At 42.1% G+C, this 14,635-nt stretch overlaps 1 pseudogene; it reads left to right on the forward strand.

The window, feature by feature from the left end:
• The first annotated feature begins 5,924 nt into the window (after positions 1 to 5,924).
• On the forward strand, positions 5,925 to 14,116 carry LOC130403711 (ephrin-B2a-like; annotated as a pseudogene).
• The last annotated feature ends 519 nt before the right edge of the window (positions 14,117 to 14,635 follow it).

Raw genomic sequence — 14,635 nt, forward strand, 5'->3', positions numbered from 1 at the left:
CGGTTCGAAACTAAAACTGTGATTCTGAAAAAAGTATAAATGCTATCAAAATTCCGTTTAGTTGCAGATTTGTTTAATGGTTTGAATGATGGTAAATGGTTGAAAAAGGAACGAGTTACGATGTCTAGAAGTAGGTGTATCAGAATGGGCAGGGTCTTCAATGAAAACAGCTGAAAACTAAGCGGTATGAAACCAAAACTGTGATTCTGAAGAAATTTTAAATGATATCGAAATTCTGTTTGGATATTATTGAAGATACAAGTGTGAATTGTGATTTGTTTAAATGATTTGCACGAGATAAACGGTTGAAAATTGATTTAGTTATTATGTGTCTGTTACTTCTACAGTTGAAGTACGACTGATGATTTGAATCATCGACTTTCAGGGTTTTTTTTCGGGTTTATTCTTTTCTCACGTCGCGCCCCCCCTGAAGAACTCTGGCGCGCCCCACAGTTTGAAAACCACTGATCTAAATAATATCATATAATACATAGATATCTATTTCATATAATACATATTATCACGGCCAAAAGCTGTTGTGCGCCTCCACACAATATTATGAATCACAAACGACTTCGTCGGGTTCTCCGACGTCTCTGGTTCTTCCACTTCCACATCGATCTGAAGTAGACTGAACCGCGCGCCTGCCAGCTGCCCGCTGCCGGGCGGCGTTGCTGCCTCGCGGCAACCAGCAGCAGGCAGCATGTCGCAGTTCATGTACTTCAGGGAGTCAAAGCCTAAGTTCCTTTCCCCAAATTCCTTCTCAACCATGTCTGAGATGACCCCAACTACAGTCTCGTTGTAGAAACACAAGAGACGTCAAAGAACCGACGTGTTATGCGCCATAACACCAACAGCAAACACTTGCGTTTGAGTGTGTGTAATCACCCACACACATGTGGAGCTCGCACGGTCGTGTCTCATTCGCGGGCCAAATTCTCGTTGCGGGCAAGGCAGAGAAAGGGGAGGGGCTTAGGTCCTTTATGACGACATATGGGACCACATTCCAAATCAGCGCGCTTGAGCCTCCGTTTTTTTCAAAGGCGAGCTTAACACCTAGTTCTCGTTTTACACCTAACGCAAGTTTTAGCCACTGGGGGACCATAGGCAGGCTAGGGGAACTTGTTTTTTAGAAAACCTCCTAAAGTGAGATTTTCCTGCGATGGGACCTTTAACTGTATAAACAATGTAATGAGAATATATTCATTGAGGATGATAATACTGGATAATACTGCACTAAGCGTCCATCAATTTGGTAAATAGTAACTATATCATTCATTAAGCAATAGTGGATAAAAAACAAATATTGTTTTAATTGTATTGGCTTAATATATTAACGATTTTAATTGACATTATTTAGTCATAGCTGGAATCCTTCAATAATGTATTTTCTTTATAGTTTAATCAATTCAGAATAACGTCACTTATTAAATAACATGTTATTAGATCTGTGTTTTGCCTGAAATGTTTATTTGAAGTTAATATATAACGGAAAGTTTTATAACAAACTAATTTGTAATCGATAATCAAATCCAAGTTTTTTGGTCAAACACATGGTATTATTTATAAATATTTAATATAAATATTAAATTCTGTGAAATGTAGCCTATGTAATACATGTATTTTCTCTCTGAGAAAAAAACACATAAAATATCACTCAAGAGAAGATAATGGTCTGATGGAAAATCGAAATAATGTATTACCCATGATGTACTGCATATCATTACAGCGGTATGAGTCATCCCCCAATCCTGTTAGTAAACGTGCATAGTCGGGATTCCCCCTCTTGCTGCACACTCACTCTTGAACTACAGCTTTCTCTACGCCTATAGACCTAAAGCAAACTACCCCTTAATCCTAATTTACCGTAAACTAAACCTAATTTACCTAGTGAGGTAGTTTGATTCCCGGAAGCTGTGGGGTTTTATAAATAGAGCAGGTCGGTTTGAAGCAGGAAGTACAACGTGTGGGCCTCGACCACACAATGGTAAGAAATAGGGCAACGTTATTATGATTTACCGCAACAACTCAACAACACGTGATCCACGCTTGTTTTCATAACTACGTATATTCAGTTGCTCTTAAGTGAATGTTATTAGTGTTAGTTCAGCAGCCAGGATATCCCCCACTGAACCCCCAGATGGTATCCGAGTGGTGGCACGCCGGAAACAGGCAGAAAGCCGTTACTATCTGACTATGAAGCTCTCTGAATTCCCCGAAACCTGTTTCTTTGGTTTGAGTCGTTTTGAGACATTCCAAAGGTTAAACGTTTTGACTGAAAGGAGACGTGTAAAAAAGAAACTGGCAATATTACACACACACACACACGTATGATTAAATGTATTTATTGCTGATACTAATACTACCACAGTCAAGTAAGGAAACCACACACATTTACACACACACACACACACACACACACACACACACACACACACACACACACACACACACATGATTGACCCCTAAAACACAATCAAGGCGTTTCCATGGCAACAGTCTTTTTCAACTGCGGTTGACCTTTGGAGAACATCTAATAGTTTTTACGTTGACTACATTGATTTAACCTCTGATGGGATAGAGTAAGGCGGCAAAGGGAGAGGCGAGAGAAGATCTGGGAGTGAGAGGAGAGAGAGGGGGAGGATGGAGCTAGAGGAAAGAGAGGGGAGATAGAAAGAGGGGCGACAGCAGAGGGAGAGGGAGGGGTGAGAGCAGGAGAAGAGAGATGGGGGGTTGATCGAGAGGGCTGGGTGGAAGAGGGCTTTCGGGGGGGCCTCCCCATGACTTCTTGGAAATTCATACCGATAGTATCTTCTCGCTCGTCCCCTCCGTCTCTTTCTCTCCCCCCCCCCCCTCTCTCTCTCTTTCCCGTCGCTCCTCTCACGCCAACTCCCTCTTCTTTCACTCACCCCCTCTCTCCCCTCCTTCCTCCCGGCCTCTCTCCTCTCTCCCCCCCCTCTCCTCCTCTCACTTCCCTCTCTCTCCTCTTGCTCATCCCCCTCTCTCTCTTCTCTAAATCCACCCTACTCCCTCTCTCTTTTCTCTCTCTCCTCTCAAGGCAGTACCTAGGCCCAATCCCATTTCACCCTTCACCCCTCCCCCCTCCCCCTCCCCCTCCCCCTCCCCCTTCCCCCTCCCCATGCCCCTCCAAACAGAGGGGTGAAATGTTTCCCCTAAGAAATTAGACACCCCTCCATTACGTCACGTCAGCATCGCTTGAAGCTCGCGACTGCTGTCAACAGAGGCCAAGAGTAGGCGGCGTGTTCTGAATGATAATAACTAGTAATAATAATAACATCAGTCTTGTATAGTGCATTTCTAGTACACAATGCGCTTCTCAAAAGAAAAAATACGGCTGCCAAATTCGTTGGCCGGCTTTTCCTCAAACCCCTCCATTTCAAAGTGTGGTCCTTTGGAAGCTTCATTTCAAGGGCCACGTAGCCCTACGTCTTGGCCCTAGCCCTTAACCCAGATGAGATTTGGGACAGCCCTACCCCTACAAAAACAAGGGGAAGGGGGAAGGGGTAAGGGGTGGAAATGGGATTGGGCCGCAGTATCAAGATCCGAGCGTCCGAGATGTATGGGCTTACTAGATAGATACTCTCTTATATAGAAACAAAGACTCAAGAATTTATACTTTTGAAGCGTCAGGACTTCTGCCAATAATAATAAATACCATATTTATGAATTTGAAGGAATTCGCCCAATTCAGCTCTGCATCCAAGGTTGGCCAGTTTTCTGTGGACTTTCAAAATATTTGGACAGAATTCAGATGCATTTTCTTCCACTGGGTTTGAATCCTATTTTATTTCTTTCATCAAGAGAGACCAGATTTCACTCACATATAGAATAATTGGTTATATTGTCTGGAACATTTTAAGGCATAACTGAATAGTGGAATTTAATTTGATTTAAAGGGGACATATTATACCACCAGGTGTGAGTGTGATTAGCCTTACAAGCCATTCCGAAATCTGCCCCATCTGACATCACTAGTGGGGGTGTCCACCTAGATCTGTGCTAGATAGATCAGTCTACCAGCCTACCCAGTGGACTGAAGCAAAGGTTGCTCATCTATCCTGCACAGTTCTAGGTGGACAGGCCCACTTGAGATGTCAGATGGGGCAGATTTTCGAAACGGCTTGTAAGGCTAATCACACTCACATCTGGTGGTATGATATGTCCCCTTTCGGTGTTTTCTTACGCCATCCTATAGTAAGTCATAGGTTACTAGAGGCATAAAACGTAAGACCAACGTGTACTCTGTTGTGTGGACACATATCATAATCATCACATATATACAATTCAATAAAATCAAGTGTGCTTGAATAACCATAATGGGTTATACCATAAGAGTGTTTGCATTGTAATTAGGCTTGTCTCGTTTTCTAGGAAATCAGGACCTCAGACCTCTGCTCTGGAAAAGGGGGAACTGGGGAATGCTGGTGATGACTTATCTGGTAGGTTACCAGCTATAACCCACAAGTTGGCATTTCTCGTCGCTTAGCTTCTGGGTCATCTTGAAGACAACGAGAAACAAGATGACCATAAATTAGTGGAAGACACAACCCCCAAGGCTTGAGAGGATAGGCTGGGCGGTCCAGCAGCTGGGTTTCTGGTGAGAGAGAAGAATAACGTGAATCATAATATCTAGAACAGGTGCTGAGAATGAAGAACAAACAGCTGGTTTATCGAATTGGTTATGATTGAAGTAAATCAACAGCCTCTGATTAAGGCAGCTCCATGCTGTCTGGTACTATAATTTACTGACAATTATTAACCCCCAGAGAGTAAGCTTACAGACAAATTATAGATTTGTTATAGATGGATGGTAGATTTGATTATATATTAGATTATAGATAGTTGATATATATTATAGAAAGACTGGATTATATTATAGAAAGATTATAGTATATTTTTTAGAAAGATTTGACTATAGATTTTTATTATAGATAGATAAAATATTAGATTATAGATGGATGATAGAGTACAATATAGCTTGGTTTTTAGATTTAGATAAGCGGAAATTGAGAGTAGAAAGGATCTGACAAGAAAGGTTGAGGTGTACTTTTGACTTTTGACTCATCCCCGCAATTTCTGTGCGGGGATTTCTACAATGACTCACAAAAAGCATATAAATGATGTTGGCTGGATCTAAACACACCTCACTTAAACACCAATGTCGAGAGAGAGAGATCTTAGAAGAGAGAGAGAGAGAGAGAGAAAGAGAGAGAGAGAGAGAGAGGAGAGAGAGAGAGAGAGAGAGAGAGAGAGCTAGAGAGAGGAGAGAGAGAGAGAGAGAGAGAGAGAGAGAGAGAGAGAGAGGAGACGAGAACAGTAGGAGAGAGAGAGAGGAGAGAGATGAGAGAGACTGGACAGCCTTTGATGCAGACACATTGTAAGGAAGAGATGCCTCAGGAACAGGTCAGTAGAAACACACGCTCTTATAAACCAGAGGACTGTTTACTAGCACACGTTAACGTAAATATATCATGTTAACCGCATCGTACACGTAGTGGCTTTTTAAATAGTTTCAACCACAACTGGGACTAAATGTTTTCTTAACTGAGTCTGAATCAGGAGTCCTACTACAATACTGTGGAGATGTGTCTGTGTCTGTGAAGTGTGATATGTACTTTTTTCTTTCTTTTGAGTGAACTCATGACAGTTCTCAACTATTTATTCATTAGTTAAGTGATTTTGAGTTTGGTCGTATGCCATTTACGGCAGTAGTAATTCATTAATATGGCAATTAACAGAGTATCTACCTGGATATAGATCTATAGATATATCTTAATTATATATATAACTGTATAAAGATATATACACCGAATATTGCTATATTATCAATTTACAAAGATATAGTAATCTATTTTTCAATATTCTGCCCTTACTGACATGTGTTCTTGTCGCCCCCTACAGGCATGTCTGCGTACGGCATCTCCGACCTGGAACCTCTTTTGCTAGCTTTGCTAAGCTAACTAGCCAATGGCAGTAGCCCTGAAGCTGGTAGCTGCTGCTAGCCTATGCTAAGCCTCTGCTATGTGCTGTATTGTAATTTTACCATAAATAACCTCTTATAATGAATCCACGGGGCTCTCAGGTTGGGGTTTAATGCTAATCGTGATAGGGTTGTTCTCTCCAAGAAAGACGCTAGCATGCTAGCATATCTCACTCACATGCTGAGAAACAACTACAGATACCGACTGTTTCAAAATAACCTAGCAATCACATCTTACTTTATACAAGTAGGGCCTATTACAATATAATTTAAACATGTAACTTATTTTGTTGCTGCAGCATATGCCTGTTTTGTTCTTTGTAATTGGCCTACCTATTTTATAGATATGTAATACTTTACATTTTATTGGTGCTCAATCTGCTTCAAAACACTGGCACTTAAATGTGTACGTTTGATATATTTTTGGAGGCCAATTATTATTCCTTTATTATTATATGTGGTTTCCTCCCAAATAAGGTGACCAATGTCGGTTTGCAGAATAACAATATTTGGTGATCAGATAAAACAAAAGCTGTTATGTATGTTATTCTATTTTATTTATTATGTTCTCTGAAATGGAAAGGTGTCTTATCAAATAAATACATATTTTGGCAGGTGCCTACATGGGTTATATTGTGTGTGTTAAACTTTGGGAAACCAACCACAGAAAAACAAACAGCTACTCGACAGGGAATTATTCTATATTGTATTGGATAATCTATTGTTAATATTCAGCCATGCCCTTCTATGGGATGAAGTCGATTAGATATACCCCTGACAGATAGATCTGTCACAACAGCTTATCAGATAGGCTACATGCACCGTCTCAATATTAAATATTTCCATGAAGACTAGAACCTGTTCCATTCAAAACTGTATTCAATATATTTTGTATCCTATAAGAAAAACGGATAGACTACATTCCCGGGACTTGCTCGAGCCAGTGGACGTCTGGTTACCCTATTTAGGTTTTAGTCGCTTAGGCTCTCTTCAGTCTTTTCAGTGTTGAGAATGTAAATTGTAAAGACGACTACATATTTTCTGTTTTTATATATAGAAATGAAGAATGAAAATAAAACAACTTAAACGTAAACATGCTGGAGTGTATTTACCAAAACTGTATTTGAACAAATCTGTTCCAGGCTTAAGGCCTATTAACGCCAATTATGTAAATCACCACATGCTCAAGTGATGGCCTAAATAAACCAAGAAATTGCACATTTATTTAGCATAATTAAATAGTCAACATCGCCGCCATAATTCCTGAGCCGAGTGGGCGTCCCATGGTGCGCTGGTCTCGCCTCACAGTTGTTTACGCACACTTTTGGAGCGTAGCGTCACACCAATCAATCCTCCAAATACGCTGTGGACTCCCTCAGGATGGAAGGCGTTTGATTTATTCAACGTGCAATATGCGCATTGTAAATAAGAAGTCAGAAAACCATGCGGACGCCGGATTATTTGTGTGCACTGTTTTCTGATCCCCGCTCCTCGGGGTTTATTATGGATGGAGTCCGTCACTTGCTCTCACACCAATTTTGATCTGTTCAACTTGTTCTGCCGATTAGTTCGGCGGTCCTGGAGTCCATCTACTGGAACAGCTCAAACACCAAGTAAGTTTATTTAATAATTTCTCGCCTGTCTTATCTGGTCAGCTGAACAAACCTTCTGTAGACTTCTGCTTCTTCTGTTCTTCTTAGACAAATGACATGTTTGATGTTAAAGGTTGAGGTAATATACGCACACGGCAGATATTTGGACCGGCAGTTATTTACTTTAATGTGTTCTCTCTCTCTCTCTCTCTCTCTCTCTCTCTCTCTCTCTCTCATCTCTCTCTCTCTCTCTCTCTCTCCTCCTCACTCACTCTCTCTCTCGCACACACGCATATACACACACACACATATACACACACACACACACACACACACACACACACACACACACACACACACACACACACCACACATACACACAGGTTCGAGCCGGGTCGTGGCCTGGTCCTATATCCTCAAATCGGGGACAAGATGAACATTGTGTCCGCGGGCGGGTGGCCGGGGTGGGGCTGGGGGGGAGGAGTTCTAACCGGTTTACCTGGGTGACCCGCACTCAGCTCCAGAGCTTGCACAGTGGACCAGAGTGACACGCCCCTCCTGGCCTGTGACAAACCACAGCAGGGATGTCAAGTTCACCTTCAAGTTCCAGGAGTACAGCCCCAACCTCTGGGGCCTGGAGTTCTGAAGGGACTAGACTACTACATCACTTGTAGTTAGACACATCACCTCTAAGTTAGCCACATCACCTCTAAGTTAGTCCACATCCCTGTGAGTTAGCCACATCACCTTACTGCATCACCTTAGCCAAATCCATTACTCTCACCTGTAACCGTAAACTAGGCCTACATCATCTGTCATATATCGGCTGTAAATTAGCGACATCCCCTGTACTGCATCACCTCTAAGTTAGCCACATCCATGTTTTATACAACCTGTAAATTAACTACATCACCAGTAGTACATCAACTATCAGTTCAGGGCTAGCATCTTCTACTTTGTGTTTGGTGGCACCTTCAATTAATTGCTTGTCCTTTGTCACGTTCCATAAATCTGTATTCATCAATTGAACAGATTATGTCACTTTGAATAAATTGTAAGATGTGTTTATTTATTATTTATTATCTTTTTCCTAAAATACCTAAAGCTAATAGCAGGCTGGTAGTAAACTCCAGTAGCGTATTCTTCTTCTTTGTCGTGGTTGTGTGTGTGTGTTTGTTTTTGCATGCTCTTTTCTTAAATACCACTTCTGCTGAGGTGCAAGTTCCCTGAAACTTTGCACAGTGTACAAACACCCTTTTAGCCGTTTGTTTCCAATGAGAGCACTCATACCAGTGCTGCATGCAGCCACTGTATAACCTCCAGCACTGCACAAAACCTTCATTACCACCCATCATATTAAACACAGAACAAGACTTAAAATCAAGTCTGCCATCTCTTATCCTGTCTAGCCCGGTTTTAAGTATTATAATGTGCCGCTGGAATGGAGCATGGTGACGCAGAGCCATTATAACATTGTTTGGGATAACCCAGATATATGTATACTTTCTTAAACTGGCACGACCTAGAACTAATTACCTAGCATCTATGTAATAAATGTTTGCAGTCTTGAGCCTTGAACGTAACTACTTCACCTGTGTACTACATCACCTGTAAGTGCGCTGTAAGTTAGCGACAGTAGAGTATAGAAGAGTAGGGTGGAGTAGAGACACAGACTACCATACTTAGAGTCAAGTCGATTCTACAGTAGATATAGTAGAGTGGAGTTGATATTACAGTAATTATAGCATATCAAATTAGATGCTACAATAATTATAGAAGAGTAGAGTAGATAATATAGTAGTTCTTAGTACAGTAGTTAGAGTAACAGTAAAAAAGGGCAGAGTAGTGAACTAGGAGGTGAACTAATGGGTAACATGCATCTAGTCAACAGTAGTGTGGTGAACTCGCGTTTAACGTGTATCTAACGGGAGAGCTTTTACCTCCTGCCGCTCCGTGATCGGCCAGAGAGTCAGAGTGGCTTAGCGTATCGCCGTGCGCTGCGGCGTGCGTTGTGCAGTGAGACTAAGAGAGAGTGGCAGGCTTGTCTCTCATGGCTGCTCTGATGCACCAACAGCGCCTCTCTCTCTCCGTGGGGGGGAGGGAGTGAGGAGGCAAGGGGGAGAGGGAGTAAATGGACGAGGGAGATGTTCTGCTCCAGGACACACCGAGACCTGACAGCACATCTGACGTCTCAGCTCTCAGACGCTCACATTGTTATCTGACCTAAATGCTCCTAATAAGCCTGTGTGTGTGCAGGCATGTGTGTGTGTGTGTGTGTGTGTGTGTGTGTGTGTGTGTGTGTGTGTGTGTGTGGTGTGTTGTGTGTGGTGTGTGTGTTGGTGTGTGTGTGTGTGTGTGTGTGTGTGTGTGTGTGTATTTGTGTATGCGTGTGTGTGGGTGTTGCAGTGTGGGTGTTGCTGTGTGGGTGTGCGTTACAGTTATTTGGCTGTATGTGATTTTCATATCACTTGGTTTATTAACACAAAGTTATTTAGTTTATTTAAGAATGGAGAATAATTTATGAATACAAGTGGTAAAAAATACCAGAAGGGACCATTTTTCATTAGTATTCCCTGGCCAAAGCTAAGCAGAATAGTACATGCCGTTTATATATAATTAATGACACACTGTTTTTAGAAACAGTAAAAGCAGTAATGATAAATATACAACATTGTTACAAGCATAGATATAGACAGACACATGCAGACAAATCTACACATAGAGCAACATTGCAAACATACGTATATACACAAACACATGCAGTTAAATATATGTATAGAACGGCATTGCAAACATACATATATAGACAAACACAAGCAGACAGAACGACATTGCAAACAAGCAGACATGACATATAGCAAGCTTCAGCAGAAAGAGTTTAGTGCTGCTATGTATTCATCATCCATTGTGTTAATTGGTTCCTGAAAGGTCTATAAGTGTGTGGTTGTCGGATGTGTTGGAATTATATTCCACTCGTTTGAACCTCGACAGACCTGGCTGACTGGCTAAAGGCACATTTCCGCCGAAAAAATAGTGCCATCTTCCCTTAAACAGCACCTAGTGACTCTTAAATAGTCTAGTATTTATATTCCTCGGTTAGAGATTCTCCTCAGCCTCAGTTTGGTGTTGTGGTTTGTGTGTGGATGACGGCAGCCTCACCTGGACCGAGACAGACTGATCAGACTCTGGGGCTGGGGGCACCCCTGTTGCACATTGAGTAATCAGTGTACACAGGTTAAACCATCCATCACCACACACACTCAGTGAGATCTCAGACAAGATAGCATGTAACATCTGGGAATCATTTACCCTCACTGTGCAATGAAGTTAACCATCATCACCCTGTGTTCTAGGATTTAGAGAAGCCCTCCATAGCCACCTATGGCGTGTGGCAGTGACAACTGCTACAATATTTTAGCAGTAGGTTAGTATTAGTGGTTTAGTATTTTGACAGTTTTAGTAGGTTTGCATTTAGTTTTATATTAGTAGTTTAGTAGATAGTACTAGTTTAGCAATTTGTTAGTAGTTGTCTAGCACTTAGAATTTGTAGTTTAGCAGTCAGCGTTAGCAGTTAGTCAGTTGTGGTAGTCTAGCAGTTAGTTAGGTAGTAGTAGTTTAGCCGTTGGTAAATAAGCAGTAAGTTAATAGTTTTGCTCTGCGTCCGTGCTTCGCTCTTATCTCTACGGTCAAACTGGTCGGAGCTGTGTTTTAAATATTGTTTTTCATTGTTGTGTGTTGTTGTTTATCACTGCAGCCACGTCGACGGGTTCTCTGCAGGGGATGGGGAATGCTGTTGGGGGCGTCTGTCGCTCCCGATCCATGAGCATGGTGCTCCGAGTGGGGCAGAGTAAGACCCAGTGTGTGTGTCTGTGTCTGTGTCTGTGTCTGTGTGTGTCTGTGTGTGTGTCTGTGTCTGTGTCTGTGTCTGTGTCTGTGTCTGTGTCTGTGTCTGTGTCTGTGTCAGTGTCAGTGTCAGTGTCAGTGTCAGTGTCAGTGTCAGTGTCTGTGTCTGTGTCTGTGTCTGTGTCTGTGTCTGTGTCTGTGTCTGTGTCTGTGTCTATAATAATATTGCTCTGCTCTCCTCTCATGGCTCAAATATTTCCAATCTCCTAAAAAATGGATTATCTCTGATCCATATTTTAAAAGATTTGGCAGATGCGGAACATCAGTTTAATATAAATCTGTTTGGACGTTACAGCAGTGTTTAGCTTCCAGTCAGAGCAAATATTTATCGGTATTATCAACATGTACAATATGTTATATTATGTATAATAGGATAAATGTATACCAGGTATAATGGATACATTTATCATATTATGCATATTACACAGGATAGTCTAGTTCATGGATGGGCAGCTTCATGATAAAGAGGGCCACATTTTCATCATAACCATCAGAGGGCCGCATGACTGCCCACTTCAACTAAACCTGAGCTGAGAGAAGCTACAGATTTTGAATTTGGTAGATATGGTTTCCTGTATTTTGGTACATTTTCGGGATGGCCACTACCTAAAAAATCGTCCAGAATCATAACCTTTGTACGGTATGTTAATTAAACCCACATATATTAATTTCATGTTTTCCATGCTCAAACAGCCACATGAATGGTTAATATTTTTATCAGTGCAAAGGGCTCACATACATCATCATTCAATGATGTCAAAAAACTGAAAAACAGTGGCATGATATGCATTGCAGATGTAGTAGTTGTAGTGGCGACTTAAGTGGAAATCTTTCATGACTGATATAGTTTCTAAGCAAACTAGACACATGGGTTTGCCTTTGAATTCTATTAACAGATACTCTGCTTCTCATCTTTCTTGACTGAGTTTTCTGCAAGTCGATCAATTATTATTATTATTGTATTATTATTATTATTATTATTATTTATCTATTTATTTTTAATTATGTGCGGGCCTGACTGAGTGAGAATGCGGGCCGTATGGGGCCCGCGGGCCGCCAGTTGCCCATCCCTGTTCTAGGTCAGGAATCAGGAACATTAGCCGTTAGCCAATCCGAATGTAGGTATCTTTTAGCAAGATACCTTAACCCCTACCTGCTCCTTGATGACCTGACGTTGTGCCGTCTATCCCCTACCTGCTCCTTAATGACCTGTCTCTGTACTGTCCAACCCCCTTCCTTTTCCTAATGCCATGTCTCTGTACTGTCCCCTACCTGCTCATTAATGGCCTGTCTCCCTACTGTCTAACCCCTACCAGCTCCTTAATGACCTGTCTATGTACTGTCTATCCCCTACCTACTCCGTCTCTGTGCTGTCTAACGCCTCCCTGCCCCTTAATGACATGTATCTGTACTGTTCAACCACTACCTTATCCTCCTAATGACATGTATCTTAGGACAGGAAGTCAGAGGGTCTGAAGACCAGAACAGGAAGTGAGTCTAGGTTTGACTATTGTTCTGGTGTTCCAGGTCCTTCGGATCCTCCTTCTGTTCCTCAGGAATCCCCCACCAGGTTCCCCCCTAAAGAGCACAACGCCAACAACAAGGAAACCACAGGAACGGCCGAAAAAGAGGAAGAGGGTACGTAGAGACCTGGTTGAATAAAGTTATAACGCCGTTTATAAAGTTATTCAACCGTTTCAAGTTGATCAATTTAATTAATCAACTTAATTATCGACCTCAATGTGAGTGAAATGCTTTTGATGTCAAAGTACAGCTTTAACATCATTTTAAGCATGGGACACAAATGTTTTATCCCAAACTTGTATCTAAATCTACTTTGAGAGTATTATTCCTTGAATGGTGCATTTTGTAGGATTAACTGGCTCCTAGCGTTGAGGTTGCAGATTGCAACCAACTGAAGGACAGAACTTGTCTCTCTATTACATTTTTAGTCAAGGTTTGTGATATAAAATGAAACCCCTGAAATTATGCTTTAAATTTAAAACCGTATTCATAGGCAGGCAACACAGGTGAATCTGATGTGACACAAGTGCATCTGATGAGAAGCGATTGAAACTCTTTCTTTCATTCTCTCCTATTAATGCGGAAACGACCAGAAGCCTTTTGGGAGCGTACTTGTGTCCGAGAGCTCTGGCCAGGGTTTTTTCTTAATAGCATCTGTCTGTTTTTCATGTATTATTATAGTATATATGTGTTTGTTTGTCTATCTATACTATATTAGTTATGATATATTATGCTCTGGGTTGATGTAGGGCTGGACCGGGGTCTGTTGCTGGGGGTGGTATCAGGGGGCTTGGTCCTCGTCTTCTCCGTGGGGGTCCTGGTGGCCTGTGTCTGGAGGAGGAGACGTCCCCGGCGCTCTGAGGACAGGCTCAACCCCCCTCCGCCCTCGGCCCTCCCCCTCCAACGCTTGGGCAAGCGAGACAGCACCAGCAGTGAGGACCTGGACCCCCAGGCCCAGCTGGTGTTTCCTCTCCGGGGGTCCGAGGGAGCCCTCTGCCGTCACTACCAGCGCGTCAGCGGGGACTACGGCGCCCCCGTCTACATCGTGCAAGAAGTCCCTCCCCAAAGCCCCACCCACATCTACTACAAGGTCTGATCGCGACCTGTCATTTCCTGTTTGCGCTATGTCATTTCCTGTTTGATTGATGTCGTCTCACCCTCCTAGCGGACATCAAACAAGCGTCCACCAAAAGGTGTTTGCTTCTCATCTCCACGCCCACGGAGCTAACAACACATCCTATCATCATTTGCACTACGACCATGTGACCACCACTAAGGATGGGTCCCTGAAGAAAACAACGATCTTCAACTTCAACTATCTTCACTAATATCTTCACCTGTAACAGAGAGTGATGACGATGATGACAGTGTCAACCCTAAACATCTTATCGTTATCTTACAGCTGTTCTTCTTTCTGATTGGAAGAAATGGTGCAAGCTGAATTCCTGTGTCTTGTGATTCTGCCTTTCACCATTTGAGGTCAGCGATGTTTGATTGGACCTGCAATGTTTCTTAAAACAAGAGTTGATGTGTATATATCTACAATCACACATTCCTTATAGAATAAAATATAAAATAAAATAAGCCATCCATATTATTTATATGTCCCCTTTAC

Source organism: Gadus chalcogrammus, chromosome 14 (assembly GCF_026213295.1).
Source record: "Gadus chalcogrammus isolate NIFS_2021 chromosome 14, NIFS_Gcha_1.0, whole genome shotgun sequence".
In the NCBI taxonomy this organism is placed as follows: domain Eukaryota; kingdom Metazoa; phylum Chordata; class Actinopteri; order Gadiformes; family Gadidae; genus Gadus; species Gadus chalcogrammus.